Source organism: Mytilus edulis, chromosome 13 (assembly GCF_963676685.1).
Source record: "Mytilus edulis chromosome 13, xbMytEdul2.2, whole genome shotgun sequence".
NCBI classification, from domain to species: Eukaryota; Metazoa; Mollusca; class Bivalvia; order Mytilida; family Mytilidae; genus Mytilus; species Mytilus edulis.
In genome coordinates this window covers 51,609,369-51,631,766 of record NC_092356.1, presented here as the reverse complement: position 1 = coordinate 51,631,766, position 22,398 = coordinate 51,609,369, and the positions used below count along the sequence as shown (strand labels likewise).

Below are 22,398 nucleotides of genomic sequence, written 5' to 3'. Positions count from 1 at the left end.
GACACATTGAGTCTTTTTAGTTTCATGCTCTCTTAATCAACTCAAGATCCAGAAAACTAGTAAATGGTACATATAAGACTGTACTTTGACCTTCAATGGTTTATCTTTAAAAATTATGACTTTAATGGAGAGTTGTCTCATTGGCAATCATATGTTATCTCCTTATATCTATAAAGGTCATGATACGACTTTCAACTATGAGTAAAATTCGTGCAGCATAGTCTGCTATATGAAAGGCCCCGAAATTACAAATGATAAAACAATTCAAACGAGATGCATTATGATTAGTTTGTTTTTTTTTTCATTCCAAGAAAATATGTATAACTGTGTATATAAAATTTACAAATTGCCAATATCTCCTTTTAAGCTAACCAGGCCAAAAGTGACAAAGTGCGATTATTTATTAAACTTTTCTCGTCAATTGTCGTCCTTCGTCCGTCGTTGTCGTCTGATAGCTTTTACAAAGATATTCCACTCTGAATCTACTGGGCCAAATAAAACCAATTTCGGCCTAAATCATTATTAGGGTATGTAGATAAAATTTCATTCCGATGCATATGACCACGCTTGTGCACCGAGATGGCAGTCATCGCTAAAAACAGAACATCGGGGTAAAATGCAGTTTTTAGCGTATAAATCTCTGAAACTAAAGCATTTATAGCAAATCTTATGTTCGTTCAGTCAAAAGTTATCTGCCAATGCAGTAGACAACCCGTTGTTGTGTTGTTTCCCCTTGAACTGATAGTTGAAAGAAAATTTTGCAGTTTTTGGCTATCATCCTGAATATTACCATGCATGAAGAAAAACTGATGACAGCAAACTTTTTCAGCAAAACAAGGTCTACAAAAAGTAGTTATTGCCTTTTACAGTTAATTTCCCACAATTTGTCTTACATTTCGGTAATCCTTTGCCAAAAAATTCTCCTCTGAAACTACTTGTCCAAATTAAAACAAACTTTGCATAAACAATCCCTAGGGTATCTAGTTCAAAAAAATGTATCCATTGACCAAACATCAACCAAGATGACAGAATGGCTAAATAGTAAATAAGCGGGGATGCAGTGTTTGATTTATATCTCTGAAACGTACGCATTTAGTCCTAAATAAGATATAAATGAGAGAAACTGAACAGACTTTAATGACCGCCAATATAAGATAAAAAAAAAACAACATATCTGTCTTTGTCATTTAATAATACTTTTCTCGTCTACAATGTTGAAGTGTGTCTTTGTCTAATATGATATAGACCAAGATGAGCAACACAGGCTATTTTGAGCCTCCTGTTATTATTAAACTGGCGTTTTTTTGTGTTGTTTTAACTCGCACAATATTCCGGAACAGTAGTGAAAATAGAGGTAATTCGAATCTTTCATTACAGTGCAGACAATGAATGAATAAATAAAATTGAAAGACTTTGTCTAGCTGCAATATTCCTTTTTTCCTCTTTCAGTATGCAATGCTAAAAACTCGACATGAAATATTAGTTAGGACTTCGATATGGGGAAAATATCACTCACCTCAAGTTCAAGAAAAACAATTTTCACTGTGTAAGTGATTCTTGATGTTGAAAGATTTCAGAAATCATGAACTAAACTTTATCTTATAAAAAATATGTTGTATGATTGCCAATGAGACAACTCTCCACAAGAGACCAAATGACATAGAAACTAACAATTATAGGTCACCGTACGGTCTTCAACAATGAGCAAAACCCATACCACATAGTCAGCTATAATAGGTTCCGAAATGACAAATATAAAACAATGCAAACCTAAATTACGTACAAAAATGAACGAAAAACAAATATGTAATACATCAACAAACGACAACCACTGAATTACATGATCCTGACTTGGGACAGCTTGTTTGTAGTTCTTTTGTGTGATGAATGCAATAATATTGAAGGTCGACTTGTTACTCATTTTTTTCCTGCATGAAATATTAATTCTCTACCGTATTATTAGAATGAAATTAAGCAAAAACTCCTAGAAAAGTTTAATAAATTAATTGAACATATGAACAATACTGCTTATGTTAAAAGAAAGATTACAATACATGTATTGCAATATAATTAAATGTGTCATGTCATGTTCAAACCGACCCGTCAGTTTCGTGCTGGCATAGACATCTTTCGTATGAGTGATATTTTTCGAGGCAATTAATAAGAACTATTACATTAGCGGATCCAGGGGGAGGGGGTCCGAGTGTTTGAACCCTCCTCTTTTTGGCCGATCAATGCATTTGAATGGGAACATATAGTTGGACCCCCCCTTTTTTGTCCTGAGTTGGGACCCCCCTTAAAGCTTTTAATATGGCTAGATCCGCCCCTGTATTATATGTCAGAGGAAAGACTGTGGTGCTCGCGGAGTCATATTAAGTTTTGTTGACTATTTAAATCTACATGTACATTAGCACGTAAACAAAATACAGTGCTGCTTCCCAGTTTAGTTGAATATGCCATAACATTAGTCATATAATTCAAACAAACGCGAGAAGAAAAGAGTTCTAGTATTTCACAAGCTTTTAGCATTGATTATAAATTTAATTTAAATTCCAGCAACCTTTCACGTTGAAGTCCGTGAAAGTTAGAACATACGAAAAAAAAATCAAACGAATTTAACATTCAAACAAACTCATAAATTTGTTGCGAGTGTTTTTCTATTATATAGACTTTTTCAAATGATTAATTTAGTTTTATTTTATTTTGTGTCGTCGATTAGTTTGTTTTCCTTCAGAAGCATATTAACAATTAAAGTTAAAACAAAAATAATAATTTATAACTAATATCTACGCTTGTGTATTATGATGCGTTGTCTGTTTTCAAAGTTGGCGATTATAAATCTCTAAACTTTTATCACAAAATATTATATATTAAAGTGGCAAGTGCAATTTGAGGGATCAGCGTACCAATGTGACCTCTAGCTTAAGAGAAATGTCTAATCGTTGAACTATCATTAGTTATAATGAGGTTTCCTGTTGCACTTGAGCCATTAAAAATCAAATACCTTGTTACTGTAGCTTACAGTACACAGATGTATTAGTATCGTATTTCACTTCATTGATAAAACACAATATTTTGTAGCTTAGACGATTTATAATTACACAGTTTATATATCTCTGCAGATTATAATGTATTTATAGCACACATATGGAAACAGATACGCATACGTCAATGTGATTGCATCAACAATTTGTCAATAGTTGTATTTATGTCCTGCAATTATACTATCTAATATTTTTCGATAATTAAAATATGAATCGAATATTTCCGCTTAGCTCTCATTTAAAATTCTCCCAAACAGAGGTATGCCATGAACAAGATCAGTTTTCAAAATATTACACTTTAAGCTAATCTAAGTCATTCCCTCTCCATTTATACCGTCAGAGCATATATTTTCATCAGCAGGACTGTTAGTTACAAATTAAGTTGAGAATTAGCCTCATCCCAGGCACAGTTGTCAAGATACTACTTTTAGATCAGACAAATTCAATGCACCTTATGTCGATCCTCAGAAAATTATTAAAGTCATCAGTGATCATCAGTTAGTTCAAACATCACCCCTTTGTTGAATATTTTAAAAATGTGTTTTTTACGGTCCCTTAATACTGTTGTTTGAGTAATAATTTTTCTATAGATATCACTTTATTACTGGATTAGATAATTGTCAGTTTACATAATAAAATAAGAACATGTATGTCATGTATTAAATAAGCTTTTAATTATGATTTATATGGTATATAATTCATATTATCTAGTCCATTGTTATAATGTTGAGGGTTTTACGTTTATAAGTCCTTAAATTCTTTATTGAAAAGCACTTTACGCCCATATGAGCCCTCAGTATGAGCCAATGGCTTAAAACATTATACATAATATACAGTTTACATATATATGATCATATATAAAACAATGAAAGACCCACAATACATAAAATGGATATAATTTTGTGTTTCCATTTTGTAAATGTTTTACCGAGCGAGTACTCTTCACCGAGGTAACATCCCTTCATGTTATTATATATTTTTTTCCATTGTAGTTAAGAAAACAATAAATAGATTTCATTTGTCTCCCTTGTTTTTTTTTTAGAGAATCACTTTCAAAATATAGTTATCTCCCATCTTAAATTTAGCCTGTTAGTCAAAGGGAGACAACTTTAATTTTCCACAAAAATTACGGAATTCCATAATATTATGGAGTTCGCTAAGTGCCCCGACTGTATAACAAGTCCCAAAATGACATTGTGAAACAATTTAAAAGAAAAAACTAACGACCTAATTTATATACAAAAAATGAACGAAAAACAAATATGTAACATATAAACAAACGACAACCACTGAATTACAGTCTCCTAACTTGGGACAGGCACATACATACAGAATGTGGCGGGGTTAAACATGTTAGCGGGATCCCAAACCTCCAAAAACTTGGGACTTTGGTGTAACAGTACAACATAAGAACGAACTATAAAAATCAGTTGAAAAAGGCTTACTCATCAGATGGAAAAAAATACAAATATATAAGATCCATACAATACATACAGACCATATATCGAAACCAATATATACTAAGCATTCAGCCAATCAAACAAAATGCATCTTAGAACCAAAGATCATTTTCACACTGTATATGGGTTAGAGATCTTAAAACAGAGTTTTTTTGGACACTGTATATGGGTCAGAGATACAGTTTGTATACAGACTGTATCTAAAAATTAGACCCATAGATAAAGCATACAGAAAATGCATACATACTGTATATAAGAGCCACAGGCAGTGCACACACTTTATCTTGCAGTAACAGGCAAAACATACAGACTTTTATTTCAACTTGGAACAACTTACAATGCATACATACTGTGTCTCTGATCCATAGACAGTGTTAACCGACTAAATGTAAGATATACCGACAATAGAAGTATCTTAGACTCATAGTCAAAGCATATAAACAATGTATAAAGACTAAGAACGACGTACAATACATAAACTTAATTTAATTTACAACAAAGAAAATGCATACAGACTGTATCTGGGAAGCACAGACAATGCATTGACTGTGTGTAATCAAAGAACCTTTGTGAGCACGCTCACATACTTCACAGCCCGACATTGTCACTAAGCAAACAAAATTTCAACAGATTATTTAGTTCAAACACGCATGAAATTCTGTTGTGTAATTTCAGAAGATATGCAGAAGTATATTTAGGCCGAAATTCTAAGTTCAGAAGGCATAGTTCCTAATTCCTAACAAGAGTACACACGTTGAAATTTCTCGCCTTATTTATGTTGATAGACCTAAATATAAAGTTTTACTACAATTATCACATAAACTTATTAATAACATGACCAAAGAAAATGAGATCAAGGTCATATGACCAAAATGAGGAATACATTTACACCTTACAATCATTCAATACAAATCAGGTCAAGGTCAGATGACACTTGGCACAAAAACTAAACACTGAACAATGAACCTCGAAAATGAGGTCAAGGTCAAATGAGACTTGCGAGGCTGACATCATAAGATATTTCCAGACACCAAATAAAGTTGACCTATTGCATATAGTATTAGAAAAAACGAACAAAACTCAAAAGCTTAACTTTGACCATTGAACCAAGGAAATGAGGTCAAGATCAGATGACACCTGCCAGTTGGACATGTACACCTTACAATCCTTCCATACACCAAATATACAAGACATATTTCATATAATATCTGAGATATAGACTTGACCACCAAAAACTTAACCCTTTTCATTGATCCATGAAATGATGGCGAGGTCAAGTGAAAACTGTCTGATGGGCATGCTGACCAAGGTACGCAAATACTAAACATAGTTACCCATAATATGAGAGAAATTACAAAAACTTTTAACTTTTTTTCAAGTAGTCACTGAACCATCAAAATGAGTTCAAGGACAATGGACATGTGACAGACGGAAACTTCCAAACTTAAGGCATCTGTATTTAAAGTATGGAGCATCCAGGTCGTTCGCCGTCTAAAATATAAAGCTTTTAAGAAGTGAACTAACGCTGTCGCAGGCTCGACAAAAACAAGAATGTGTCCATCGTACACCGTTCCCCACTTGCCCTATCATTTTCTTTGTTCATTGGACCGTGAAATAGGGAAAAAAACCTTCTTTGGCATTAAGCTTAGAAAAAAACATATTATTGGAAACATATGTACTAAGTTTCAAGTTTATTGAACCTGACTTTCAACAAAAACTACCTTGACCAAAACATTTAACCTGAAGCGAGAAAACGGACGAAGGAGCAGACGCATAGACCGGAAAACTAATGCCTATTTACTATCGTAGGTGGGGCATAAAAAAATTAATCATGATTTTCTGCCAATATGCACATTTACATAGCATGTCCTAACTATCTAAAAAATTCATGAAACTCTGTTGTGGTCTTTAGACAGATTTTATGACAAACTGTTGTAGGAGTATATAGGAAATCAATGAATTGATAATTTCATAATTTCCTCATTATCTACAAAGATTTATAAAACTCTGTTATGTGGTTTCAGAGGAGTTGCAATAACGAGAACAGGACTGACAGACCGATGGATCAAAAACATTGTACCATAAAGAACTTTGTTTGGTTTGGTATAATAAAGGGTCTGCTAAATAATGTAAGGCTGAGATAAATTAGTCATAAAATTTTGGTCACACAAGTTTTTTGGCGAGGTTCGTTTTGTTCAGTCTGTGATGTTCTTTGTTGTGTTTTGCATTCTGTTGTTTGTTTTTTAATCTTTCTCTTTTTTTTGCCGTGGTTTTGTCAGTTTATTACTGACTTATGTGTTTGAATAAGCCTTTAGTATCTTTCGCCTCTCTCTTCTGTCAATTTGATTATGTGGGACATACAGATTTAGACCCAAACTTGTCTCTGATTGTTTCGTGATTATTGCAGATGTAAATCATACTATAAAATTGAGTATGGAAATGGGGAATGTGTCAAGGAGACAACAACCCGACCATAGAGCAGACAACAGCCGAAGGCCACCGATAGATCTTCAATATAGCGAGAAACTCCCGCACACGGAGGTGTCCGTCAGCTGGCCCCTATACAAATATGTATACTAGTTCAGTGATGATGGACGTCATACTATGCTCCGAATTATACACAAGAAACTAAAATTATAAATCATACAAGACTAACAAAGGTCAGAGGCTCCTAACTTGGGACAGGCGCAAAATTGCGGCGGGATTAAACATGTTTTTGAGATCTCAACCCTCCCCTATACCTGTAGCCAATGTAGAAAAAACAAACGCGAAACAATACGCACAGTAAAACTCAGTTTAAGAGAAGTCCGAGTCCGATGTCAGAATATGAAACAAAAGAAAATAAACAAAATGACAATAATACATAAATAACCTAACCCTGGCAGTTATTGACATGCCAGAACCAGACCTTAATTAAACTGATTGAAAGATTATGTCTTCATCATATGAATATCAGGCACAATCCCTCCTGTTAGGGGTTTAGTATTATACCGTCATGAAATATACAACCCTCTTATTTACAATATCATTTGATCAACACCTATTTACAAGGGTCTATTTGATATGATTTTTCTCATTGTTGAAGGCTGTATGGTTGCATATAACTGCTTACATCCACTTTATTTGAACTTGAGTGGATACATGTAGGCGTCTCATTGGCAATCATACCACATCTCCGTATTTTTACAGTATTGTATCAGTACTGTTACCTAATAACAGGACAAAACAAGCCAGCAATTTGACAAAACTAAAGACATACATACTTGATTTTACTTTTCTAAAGATATAAACAAAATTTTCATAGTTCGTATCTGAACATGTACACAGCCATGGGAATTTTAAGTGACTATATTTCAGTGTTCATATATTTAGTAGCTAATCTGGCTACTTCCTGTTTATCAGACCGGTTCCTTAGAAAAGAATTGTGACAATATATCCAATCTTTTCAAAAACCAAAGACTAACGTCACTAGGACATGTAGGAGCAGCAGTTAGTTGTCATAGATACTCTAGATAGAAAGATAATCTGCCACTTTTATAAAAGGGACTACACATAGTTTTTGAAAGGGTATAATCGGTTTGTGCTGAAATTACTTTCTTTAGTCCAGAAACTCATTTGTGCTAAATGGTAATCTCCACCCACATTTAGGACTGGCAGTTATTTGTAGTTTTTATCAACAGCTTGCACTTTTTCTAAATTATATTTGCTTCTTTTAAGACTGACCAAAACTGTTTTTTTACCATTGTGGTTTGATAAAGTTGTGTATATCAAACAGCTGTTGGAAATATTTTGGACAACCCTCTTATTTACAATATCATTTGATCAACACCTAGTGGTCTTTGGTGGTATCTCGCATAACATTAATATTATAAGGTCTTTTTTAAAAGGCAACTTGAAATTATTGGTCCCATATTTATGTGCTATAGCAAATGTATGGGCTGCTGATCTGCATATATGATAGCAATATATTCTTATGTTTTCAATGACCCCTTATTTCTTCACTCCACTTTATAAGATAGAAATAAATGTTATTCCATATTTTATTGTTTTTTTCAAAGGTATCATAATTTAGACATAAAGACAAAACTAAGCACAGTGAAAAAAGTCTACTCTGTCCTGTAAAGTTTGAGATGTTTTTGTTGTTCAATCTTTGTCACTTGTATGGAAACACTAAATCTTGATAACCTACAACAGAAATATTATCACTTTTATTTCAATTCAATTGTTGCAGTTATCATGCATGTAATAGAGAAAATGATAAATTAGACCAGATCTCCACATTAATAATATCAAAACTAGAGGCTTCAATGAGCCTGTGTCACTCACATGATACTTTTATTTACAATTGATGCATGATACAGAAATTGTCCATACCAACCGTCAGTGTTTATCATACAATACAGTACTTCTATACACTGTCTGTATACAGTATTTGTCGGATTTTGTCCATACCTATCGTCGATGTTTGACATAAAATACAATACTCCTATATACCGTATATCAACAGTATTTGTCTATACCTACCGTCGGTGGTTAACATACAATACAGTCCTCCTATATACCGTCTATCAACAGTATTTGTCTATACCTACCGTCAGTGGTTAACATACGATATAGTACTCCTTTGCACCGTCCATCAACAGTATTTGTCTATACCTACCGTCGGTGGTAAACATGCAATAAAGTGCTCCTATATACCGTCTATAAACAGTATTTGTCTATACCTACCGTCGGTGGTTAACATACAATATAGTGCTCCTATATACCATGTACCAACAGTATATGTCTATACCTACCATCGGTGGTTAACATACAATATAATACTCCCATCAACCGTCTATCAACAGTATTTGTCTATACCTACTGTCGGTAGTTAACATACAATATAGTGCTTCTATATACCGTCTATCAACAGTATGTGTATATACCTATCGTCGGTGGTTAACATACAATATCGTGCTCGTACAATGTATATACCGTCTATCAACAGTATTTGTCTATACCTACCGTCGGTGGTTTACATACAACATAGTCCTCCCATATACCGCCTATCAACAGTATTTGTCTATACCTACTGTCGGTAGTTAACATACAATATAGTGCTCCTAAATACCGTCTATCAACAGTATTTGTCTATACCTACCGTCGGTAGTTAACACACACTATAGTGCTCATATATACCGTGTATCAACAGTATTTGTCTATACCTACCGTCGGTAGTTAACATACAATATAGTGCTCCTATATACCGTGTATCAACAGTATGTGTCTATACCTACCGTCGGTAGTTAGTATACAATATAGTGCTCCTACATACCGTGTATCAACAGTATTTGTCTATACCTACTGTCGGTAGTTAACATACAATATAGTGCTCCTATATACTGTCTATCAACAGTATTTGTCTATACCTACCGTCGGTAGTTAAGATACAATTTGGTGCTCCTATATACCATCTATCAACAGTATTTGTCTATACTTACCGTCGGTTGTTAACATACAATATAGTGCTCCTATATACCGTCTATCAACAGTATTTGTCTATACCTACTGTCGGTAGTTAACATACAATAAAGTGCTCCTATATACCGTCTATCAACAGTATATGTCTATACCTACCGTCGGTGGTTAACATACAATATAGTGCTCCCATCAACCGTCTATCAACAGTATTTGTCTATACCTACTGTCGGTAGTTAACATACAATATAGTGCTTCTATATACCGTCTATCAACAGTATTTGTCTATACCTACCGTCGCTGGTTAACATACAATATAGTGCTCTTTGATACCGTCTATCAACAGCATCTGTCTATACCTACTGTCGGTAGTTGCTCCTATATACCGTCTATCACCAGTGTTTGTCTATACCTACCGTCGGTGGTTAACATACAATAATTATAGTGCTCCTATATGCCGTTTATCAACAGTATTTGTCTATACCTACCGTCGGTAGTTAACATACAATAAAGTGCTCATATATACCGTGTATCAACAGTATGTGTCTATACCTACTGTCGTTGGTTAACATACAATATAGTGCTCCCATAAACCGTCTATCAACAGTATTTGTCTATACCTACCGTCGGTAGTTAACATACAATATAGTGCTTCTATATACCGTCTATCAACAGTATTTGTCTATACCTACCGTCGGTGGTTAACATACAATATAGTGCTCCTATATACCGTCTATCAACAGTATTTGTCTATACCTACCGTCGGTGGTTTACATACAATATAGTGCTCCCATAAACCGTCTATCAACAGTATTTGTCTATACCTACCGTCGGTAGTTAACATACAATATAGTGCTCCTATATGCCGTTTATCAACAGTATTTGTCTATACCTACCGTCGGTAGTTAACATACAATAAAGTGCTCATATATACCGTGTATCAACAGTATGTGTCTTTACCTACTGTCGGTGGTTAACATACAATATAGTGCTCCCATAAACCGTCTATCAACAGTATTTGTCTATACCTACCGTCGGTAGTTAACATACAATATAGTGCTTCTATATACCGTCTATCAACAGTATTTGTCTATACCTACCGTCGGTGGTTAACATACAATATAGTGCTCCTATATACCGTCTATCAACAGTATTTGTCTATACCTACCGTCGGTGGTTTACATACAATATAGTGCTCCCATAAACCGTCTATCAACAGTATTTGTCTATACCTACCGTCGGTAGTTAACATACAATATAGTGCTCCTATATACCGTCTATCAACAGTATTTGTCTATAACTACCGTCGGTGGTTAACATACAATATAGTGCTCCTATATACCGTCTATCAACAAAACTTGTCTATACCTACCGTCGGTGGTTAACATACAATATAGTGCTCCCATAAACCGTCTATCAACAGTATTTGTCTATACCTACTGTCGGTAGCTAACATACAATATAGTGCTCCTATATACCATCTATCTCCTATATACCATCTATCAACAGTATATGTCTATACCTACCGTCGGTGGTTAACATACAATATAATGCTCCTATATATCGTCTATCAACAGTATTTGTCTATACCTACTGTCGGTAGTTAACATACAATATAGTGCTTCTATATACCGTCTATCAACAGTATTTGTCTATACCTACCGTCGGTGGTTAACATACAATATAGTGCTCCTACAATGTATATACCGTCTATCAACAGTATTTGTCTATACCTACCGTCGGTGGTTAACATACAACATAGTGCTCCCATATACCATCTATCAACAGTATTTGTCTATACTTACCGTCGGTTGTTAACATACAATATAGTGCTCCTATATACCGTCTATCAACAGTATTTGTCTATACCTACTGTCGGTAGTTAACATACAATAAAGTTCTCCTATATACCGTCTATCAACAGTATATATCTATACCTACCGTCGGTGGTTAACATACAATATAGTGCTCCCATCAACCGTCTATCAACAGTATTTGTCTATACCTACTGTCGGTATTTAACATACAATATAGTGCTCCTATATACTGTCTATCAACAGTATTTGTCTATACCTACCGTCGGTAGTTAACATACAATATAGTGCTCCTGTATACCATCTATCAACAGTATTTGTCTATACCTACCATCGGTGGTTAACATACAATATAGTGCTCCTTTATACCATCTATCAACAGCATATGTCTACACCTACCGTCGGTGGTTACATACAATATAATGCTCCTATATACCGTCTATCAACAGTATTTGTCTATACCTACTGTCGGTAGTTAACATACAATATAGTGCTCCTATATACCATGTACCAACAGTATATGTCTATACCTACCGTCGGTGGTTAACATACAATATAATGCTCCTATATACCGTCTATCAACAGTATTTGTCTATACCTACTGTCGGTAGTTAACATACAATATAGTGCTTCTATATACCGTCTATCAACAGTATGTGTATATACCTACCGTCGGTGGTTAACATACAATATCGTGCTCCTACAATGTATATACCGTCTATCAACAGTATTTGTCTATACCTACCGTCGGTGGTTTACATACAACATAGTCCTCCCATATACCGCCTATCAACAGTATTTGTCTATACCTACTGTCGGTAGTTAACATACAATATAGTGCTCCTAAATACCGTCTATCAACAGTATTTGTCTATACCTACCGTCGGTAGTTAACACACACTATAGTGCTCATATATACCGTGTATCAACAGTATTTGTCTATACCTACCGTCGGTAGTTAAGATACAATTTGGTGCTCCTATATACCATCTATCAACAGTATTTGTCTATACTTACCGTCGGTTGTTAACATACAATATAGTGCTCCTATATACCGTCTATCAACAGTATTTGTCTATACCTACTGTCGGTAGTTAACATACAATAAAGTGCTCCTATATACCGTCTATCAACAGTATATGTCTATACCTATCGTCGGTGGTTAACATACAATATAGTGCTCCCATCAACCGTCTATCAACAGTATTTGTCTATACCTACTGTCGGTAGTTAACATACAATATAGTGCTTCTATATACCGTCTATCAACAGTATTTGTCTATACCTACCGTCGCTGGTTAACATACAATATAGTGCTCTTTGATACCGTCTATCAACAGCATCTGTCTATACCTACTGTCGGTAGTTGCTCCTATATACCGTCTATCACCAGTGTTTGTCTATACATTTACCTACCGTCGGTGGTTAACATACAATATAGTGCTCCTATATGCCGTTTATCAACAGTATTTGTCTATACCTACCGTCGGTAGTTAACATACAATAAAGTGCTCATATATACCGTGTATCAACAGTATGTGTCTATACCTACTGTCGGTGGTTAACATACAATATAGTGCTCCCATAAACCGTCTATCAACAGTATTTGTCTATACCTACCGTCGGTAGTTAACATATAATATAGTGCTTCTATATACCGTCTATCAACAGTATTTGTCTATACCTACCGTCGGTGGTTAACATACAATATAGTGCTCCTATAAACCGTCTATCAACAGTATTTGTCTATACCTACCGTCGGTGGTTTACATACAATATAGTGCTCCCATAAACCGTCTATCAACAGTATTTGTCTATACCTACCGTCGGTAGTTAACATACAATATAGTGCTCCTATATACCGTCTATCAACAGTATTTGTCTATAACTACCGTCGGTGGTTAACATACAATATAGTGCTCCTATATACCGTCTATCAACAAAACTTGTCTATACCTACCGTCGGTGGTTAACATAAAATATAGTGCTCCCATAAACCGTCTATCAACAGTATTTGTCTATACCTACTGTCGGTAGCTAACATACAATATAGTGCTCCTATATACCATCTATCAACAGTATATGTCTATACCTACCGTCGGTGGTTAACATACAATATAATGCTCCTATATATCGTCTATCAACAGTATTTGTCTATACCTACTGTCGGTAGTTAACATACAATATAGTGCTTCTATATACCGTCTATCAACAGTATTTGTCTATACCTACCGTCGGTGGTTAACATACAATATAGTGCTCCTACAATGTATATACCGTCTATCAACAGTATTTATCTATACCTACCGTCGGTGGTTAACATACAACATAGTGCTCCCATATACCATCTATCAACAGTATTTGTCTATACTTACCGTCGGTTGTTAACATACAATATAGTGCTCCTATATACCGTCTATCAACAGTATTTGTCTATACCTACTGTCGGTAGTTAACATACAATAAAGTGCTCCTATATACCGTCTATCAACAGTATATATCTATACCTACCGTCGGTGGTTAACATACAATATAGTGCTCCCATCAACCGTCTATCAACAGTATTTGTCTATACCTACTGTCGGTATTTAACATACAATATAGTGCTCCTATATACTGTCTATCAACAGTATTTGTCTATACCTACCGTCGGTAGTTAACATACAATATAGTGCTCCTGTATACCATCTATCAACAGTATTTGTCTATACCTACCATCGGTGGTTAACATACAATATAGTGCTCCTTTATACCATCTATTAACAGCATATGTCTATACCTACCGTCGGTGGTTACATACAATATAATGCTCCTATATACCGTCTATCAACAGTATTTGTCTATACCTACTGTCGGTAGTTAACATACAATATAGTGATCCTATATACCATGTACCAACAGTATATGTCTATACCTACCGTCGGTGGTTAACATACAATATAATGCTCCTATATACCGTCTATCAACAGTATTTGTCTATACCTACTGTCGGTAGTTAACATACAATATAGTGCTACTATATACCGTCTATCAACAGTATGTGTATATACCTACCGTCGGTGGTTAACATACAATATCGTGCTCCTACAATGTATATACCGTCTATCAACAGTATTTGTCTATACCTACCGTCGGTGGTTTACATACAACATAGTCCTCCCATATACCGCCTATCAACAGTATTTGTCTATACCTACTGTCGGTAGTTAACATACAATATAGTGCTCCTAAATACCGTCTATCAACAGTATTTGTCTATACCTACCGTCGGTAGTTAACACACACTATAGTGCTCATATATACCGTGTATCAACAGTATTTGTCTATACCTACCGTCGGTAGTTAACATACAATATAGTGCTCCTATATACCGTGTATCAACAGTATGTGTCTATACCTACCGTCGGTAGTTAGTATACAATATAGTGCTCCTATATACCGTGTATCAACAGTATTTGTCTATACCTACTGTCGGTAGTTAACATACAATATAGTGCTCCTATATACTGTCTATCAACAGTATTTGTCTATACCTACCGTCGGTAGTTAAGATACAATTTGGTGCTCCTATATACCATCTATCAACAGTATTTGTCTATACCTACCGTCGCTGGTTAACATACAATATAGTGCTCTTTGATACCGTCTATCAACAGCATCTGTCTATACCTACTGTCGGTAGTTGCTCCTATATACCGTCTATCACCAGTGTTTGTCTTTACATTTACCTACCGTCGGTGGTTAACATACAATATAGTGCTCCTATATGCCGTTTATCAACAGTATTTGTCTATACCTACCGTCGGTAGTTAACATACAATAAAGTGCTCATATATACCGTGTATCAACAGTATGTGTCTATACCTACTGTCGGTGGTTAACATACAATATAGTGCTCCCATAAACCGTCTATCAACAGTATTTGTCTATACCTACCGTCGGTAGTTAACATACAATATAGTGCTTCTATATACCGTCTATCAACAGTATTTGTCTATACCTACCGTCGGTGGTTAACATACAATATAGTGCTCCTATAAACCGTCTATCAACAGTATTTGTCTATACCTACCGTCGGTGGTTTACATACAATATAGTGCTCCCATAAACCGTCTATCAACAGTATTTGTCTATACCTACCGTCGGTAGTAAACATACAATATAGTGCTCCTATATACCGTCTATCAACAGTATTTGTCTATAACTACCGTCGGTGGTTAACATACAATATAGTGCTCCTATATACCGTCTATCAACAAAACTTGTCTATACCTACCGTCGGTGGTTAACATAAAATATAGTGCTCCCATAAACCGTCTATCAACAGTATTTGTCTATACCTACTGTCGGTAGCTAACATACAATATAGTGCTCCTATATACCATCTATCAACAGTATATGTCTATACCTACCGTCGGTGGTTAACATACAATATAATGCTCCTATATATCGTCTATCAACAGTATTTGTCTATACCTACTGTCGGTAGTTAACATACAATATAGTGCTTCTATATATACCGTCTATCAACAGTATTTGTCTATACCTACCGTCGGTGGTTAACATACAATATAGTGCTCATACAATGTATATACCGTCTATCAACAGTATTTGTCTATACCTACCGTCGGTGGTTAACATACAACATAGTGCTCCCATATACCGTCTATCAACAGTATTTGTCTATACCTACTGTCGGTAGTTAACATACAATATAGTGCTCCTAAATACCGTCTATCAACAGTATTTGTCTATACCTACCGTCGGTAATTAACATACAATATAGTGCTCCTATATACCGTCTATCAACAGTGTTTGTCTATACCTACCGTCAGTGGTTAACATACAATATAGTGCTCCTATATACCGTCTATCACCAGTATTTGTCTATACCTACCGTCGGTGGTTAACATACAATATAGTGCTCCTATATGCCGTCTATCAACAGTATTTGTCTATACCTACCGTCGGTAGTTAACATACAATATAGTGCTTATATATACCGTGTATCAACAGTATTTGTCTATACCTACCGTCGGTAGTTAACATACAATATAGTGCTCCTATATACCGTGTATCAACAGTATGTGTCTATACCTACTGTCGGTAGTTAACATATAATATAGTGCTCCTATATACTGTCTATCAACAGTATTTGTCTATACCTACCGTCGGTAGTTAACATACAATATAGTGCTCCTATATACCATCTATCAACAGTATTTGTCTATACCTATCGTCGGTGGTTAACATACAATATAGTGCTCCTATATACCGTCTATCAACAGTATTTGTCTATACCTACTGTCGGTAGTTAACATACAATATAGTGCTCCTATATACCGTCTATCAACAGTATTTGTTTATACCTACTGGCGGAGGTTAACATAGAATATAGTGCTCCTATATACCAAAAGGGATAATGGATCTGCATCTAGAATTTATCATGCTGCCCTTTTTTTGGATTTTTAAAATTCTTGTTATCCCTCAATTTTTACATTCATCCCAAATAATACAACAGTAGTCAATAAGGGGCAGAACACCCATTGTATTATGTTTTCTTGCAGTTATATAAAAAAAAATGTATTTAAGAAAGATGGTATATTCTGGATGATATATTAGCACAACCTTGGTCAATTTGATTTCTCCAGTTACTTAGTGGGCTGTCAATTTTGAAACTAATATTTTTTCACATGAAGAATTTTGTAATACTTTAATTTATTATCAAGTTTGGTTGAAAAGTCTGAATAGTTTCTGCTTTGTTCCAGTAATCAAACATTTTGTTTCATTTGCATCTATGAACATGTTATTCATTTTACACCACTCTTCAACCCTGTATAAATCTTCTTGAACATCATCATTTATATTTTCTAGATGTTTCCCCCTGATTTATGAATAGTGGTGTCATCAGCATATACAACGATATAGGTCTGTTTCACAATTTTTAATGCATAAGGGAAGGTCATTTATAAATAGCACAAACAATAGAGGACAAGGTATAGAACATTGGGGAACACCAAATTTTACATGTTGTTGTTCAGAGTTAACATTACAAATGTATACCTTTTGTTATTCAGGTACGACTTAAAAAAACTATCAGTAGTCTCACTAAATCCATACATGTCAAGCTTTAAACAAAGAAAGTCATATTCTACCAAATCAAAAGCTTTTTTTTTTTAAATCTTAATAAAATTGCTAGGTTTAAATTACCATCTTTCATTTCTTGCAACCATGTGTCAATGATATTAAATAAATGTCAAGCTCAATCCAGTATATATTCCAAGTTATGGACAAATGATAATGCTATTAAAAATACCAAATCATAACCAGTGCTTTTCTCTTTTTCTATTTACAGTATATGACTAGGTAATAATGATTACTTTTTTCAACTATTTTCATACTTTTTTGTTTCCTCTGCTTTTGTATCAAGGGCATATTGTTTATGGCAAACTAAGCATCTGCATAATCAAACTATTCCTAACTATACTCTACCTCAAATTCTGGAAACTGCAAAATTTTTGTCATAGCAGTCTTATGGTAGCTGAACTATTTCTATTTTTTGTAAATCTGGATTAATAAGTCTTTTGTCACATTCTGGGGCTATAGAAAAAAAAAACATTACAGAATTATCAAAATTATGTGTGTATAATGTTTGTGTACAGTCATTCAACTAAAAAAGGACAAAAATTATTTTTTTGTGTATAAATAAATAATTGTGATTTTAATGTCTTAATATTATAAAAAAAACTTCAAAAGATTAAATTTAAATTATAATCTAAACATGAAAGAGCACATATAAATCAACCTTTTACTCAGATTTATATCTAAAACCAGTTATAACTAGCTATAATATCTTTGACTTCACAAATATCATCATCTAATTTTACAAATCAGTATTTATTTGGTGGCACTTCCTGCACACTAAGTATAAAGTAAAATCACAAAAATACTGAACTTAGAGGAAGATCAATTGGGAAAGTCCATAATCACATGGCAAAATCAAACAAAACGCATCAAAAACGAATGGACAAGAACTGTCATATTCCTGACTTGGTACAGGCATTTTCAAATGTAGAAAATGGTGGATTAAACCTGGTTCTATAGCGCTAACCCTCTCACTTTAATGACAGTCTCATCAATTTCCGATATTTTTACATTGATGCGTTAAATAAATGTTATGTTATAATATGTTATGCCTTAGGTTTAATTTCACATTTCAGAAGGTACATTTGTACATGTCTTGAACTGTTTTAATGAATAAATTACAGTTTTAAACTCAGTTTAGGCTGACCTGAGGTCAATAGTCTTAAACAATGTCATCAAACTATCAGTTTTACTGTAATATATTGATATTGTGACATTTATGGGAAAGAGCATATGAGTTAGTCATATTGGTCAATACAATGGAAAGTTTATAGCTGAGACTACTATAACACTATGTGTTATACTAGTAGTCTCAGTTTATAACTATGTTAATGTCAATTATATACATTTGTACATGACATAATTATTAAATCATTTAAAAAACTATTCCAAAGATTTCTCTCAAATCATGTTTACATTTTTTTAGAGAAGAGTCTGTCTGAAATATATTCAGGGGTAGTCCAAATAATTATGACTTCTTAAAAAGCTATATTATGGGAAAAAAGGGGGGGGGGTCTATTATGTTTTTTTCATACAGGAGGAAGACGTCAAAGCAAAAAAAAACCCAACAAAACAAAATAAAATAATAGCCTGTCAAGACGTCCTTATATCATAATAATTTGGTCTAATTTTGGGATAATACATTTAACTTCCTTTGATGTCGGGGAGGGGATAAGTTTTGATGATTAATTATTATTGAAACTAACAATAATTATTTCTTATTGTTACTTTGTTAAGCGAGCGAGATGTGTGGTTCTCGAGTTATTTAAAAAAAAAAAGGGGGGGGGGGGGGGGGTTGTTACTATATCAAATTTACCCAGTTTGGAGACAATAAATATTTAAAATCTAACCATAAACTCCAATGTTCCTGCTTTTTTTAGCAGAACAAACACGATTGCATTCTCGTCTCTGTTGTAATCAATAGTTAACTCATTTCTTCTTCCAGGTTATTTCTTAATCAATTATGATTATCAGCTGTCTATCTATTTACCATGTTTATGTTAAACTGGTCCGTAATTCCATCGTAGTGTATCGATAACTGAACACAACAAGGATCCAGTTTATTAAACGTATATAATATACAAGGTTCCTGAGTCAGTAACCGTAACTATCATTATGCTTTGTGCGCATGCGCAAGAAACACCAACAACAAGGATAAAACAGGGTATACAGTTCCGTAATTTCGTATATTTTTCTTATCTTCATACTAAAGAGCTCCAAAAGTAGGCGTGCTTAGGTGCACTGGGCGGGTCTAAAAACCGACTCTCGGTGGTTAACGTCTCTCGATGGTTAACTTTAAGTGCCTACTTTCAATCCCCACTTTACACAAATTTGATCCTGGCTATGTTTTTTGCTTTACCTATCCAAATAACACTTGGTTTTTAAGGTTCCACTAAAGTCAAAATATAGGACACTTCATAAACATCTAAACTTTGCCTGTATTTTTCAACCTATAATGAATAAAGTCATAAACTATGAAAACATATGTTCATTAAAACATACTTTACATATACACACTGTGTAAATTGTAAATAAACTTGAAATTGTTATGTTGTGGCCAAACCGGTTCTTGGGGTGAACACAAAATTTTCAAAAAAATCTGCAGGCCTGCAAGACGACTTAATTTGCTTAAATTTGGTATGGACGAATAATATTACATGTAATGCAGGGCAAGCCATTGTTGATTTTTTATAAAAGGTATTGATTTTCGAGTTTCAGTTAATTTCATGTATCTAAGTGAACGAATATGGAAGGTACAATACAGAAATTAGACAAATATGCCATTAAAACATATGTATGTGAAAAATCAACAATGGCTTGCCCTGCATTACATGTTACAGTATGCATCCATACCAATTTTAAGCAAATTAAGTCGTCTTGCAGGCCTGCAGATTTTTTTGAAAATTTAGTGTTCACCCCAAGAACCGGTTTGGCCACAACATAACAATTTCAAGTTTATTTACAATTTACACAGTGTGTATATGTAAAGTATGTTTAAATGAACATATGTTTTCATAGTTTATGACTTTATTCATTATAGGTTGAAAAATACAGGCAAAGTTTAGATGTTTATGAAGTGTCCTATATTTTGACTTTAGTGGAACCTTAAGTCCCGAGATTTCAGCATACAATTGGAGAACACGAAGAGATGCATCGAGCAATTCTGGCGAGCCATCTAATATCAATGATGTATCATCTGCATATTGAGAAAGTACAAATTCTGTATCATCTATAGTAATATATCTCCTTACTATTTCTTACCAAAATGCCTAATATTTCTGCACATAGCAAGACAATATAATTGGATAAAAGATATCCCTGTCTACAGTCTCTCTCTATAGTGAAGAATTCTGACAGACAACAGTTTTGTGTCACAGCAGCTGTTATATTGTTATAAAAGGTTTTAACCCAGGATATAACGGATTCACCAACATTAAAATATCTTAATGTATCATAAAGAAATGACCAAGATATGGAATCGAATGCCTTCTCAAAATCAATCAGCAAGAGAATTCCTGGAATATTATTTTCTTCAGTAAAATGTAGAATATCACATATTAATCGACAATTTTCGCCTATATATCTACCTGGAACAAAACCAGTTTGATCCTTCTTAATATGGCTGGTATTAACTGGGGGAAAAATACACACTTCGTGTACAAAATATACTAAAAGCACTAAGCTGGTTAAAATATAGAATTATCAATAGAATTTTGGGAACTAATTCACTACTTTACAAGATGAAAATAAATAGTAACAACATATGTACATTTTGTGAAGAAGGACCAGAGACCATAGAACATTTATTTTAGAGCTGTCCGATGGTCGGCAGTCTCTGGTATGCACTAAACATCTGGATTTTTGAAATGACAAATATTGAACTGCCTTTGAATATCATGATTATTTTATTTGGTATCTACGAAAATGTTAAATTGAATTTTGTTAAAAACAAGATATTTCTATTTTCAAAATACTATATTTACCGAACAAAACTACAATAAATTTTACCAAATTTATATGTTTTAAAAAACTATTTAAAGGAACACTTGAACTTAGAAAAAAATACTCTCTGTAGAGGAATATAACAAATACTGGAGTCCCTGGATCCCTATCCCAGAATAAATAATAAATGTTAAAATTTTATTGAAACATCACTTATGTATATTGCAAGAACACATAAGATTTCAATGTTATAAGATATTTATTTATTTTCAACCTATTATTGCACCATGATATATATTCAATTGTTGTTTTATTATTTGATACTTCCTTTGTGTGAAAATGCCATTCTGTATACTTTTGTTCATACCTGTTGTGCTAGTCTATTTGTTACAATAAAGAAAATTCATTATAAAAAAAAATTAATAAAGGAGATTTGCTATAAATACTTTGAATTCAGAGATATAAGCCAAAAAATGCATAATACCTATGTGTTCTATTGTTAGTCATGTCAGCCATGTTCGTTCGTGGACGAGG

At 34.0% G+C, this 22,398-nt stretch overlaps 1 long non-coding RNA gene across 1 annotated transcript; it reads right to left on the bottom strand.

Annotated features, from left to right (window-relative positions):
• Nucleotides 1–8,530: 8,530 nt before the first annotated feature.
• On the bottom strand, nucleotides 8,531–20,024 carry LOC139501435 (uncharacterized). The gene is made up of 3 exons (XR_011658564.1): nucleotides 19,773–20,024; nucleotides 18,271–18,378; nucleotides 8,531–8,689 (listed from the first exon to the last, which is right to left on the bottom strand). It is a non-coding gene; the product is annotated as an uncharacterized lncRNA (long non-coding RNA).
• Nucleotides 20,025–22,398: the final 2,374 nt, after the last annotated feature.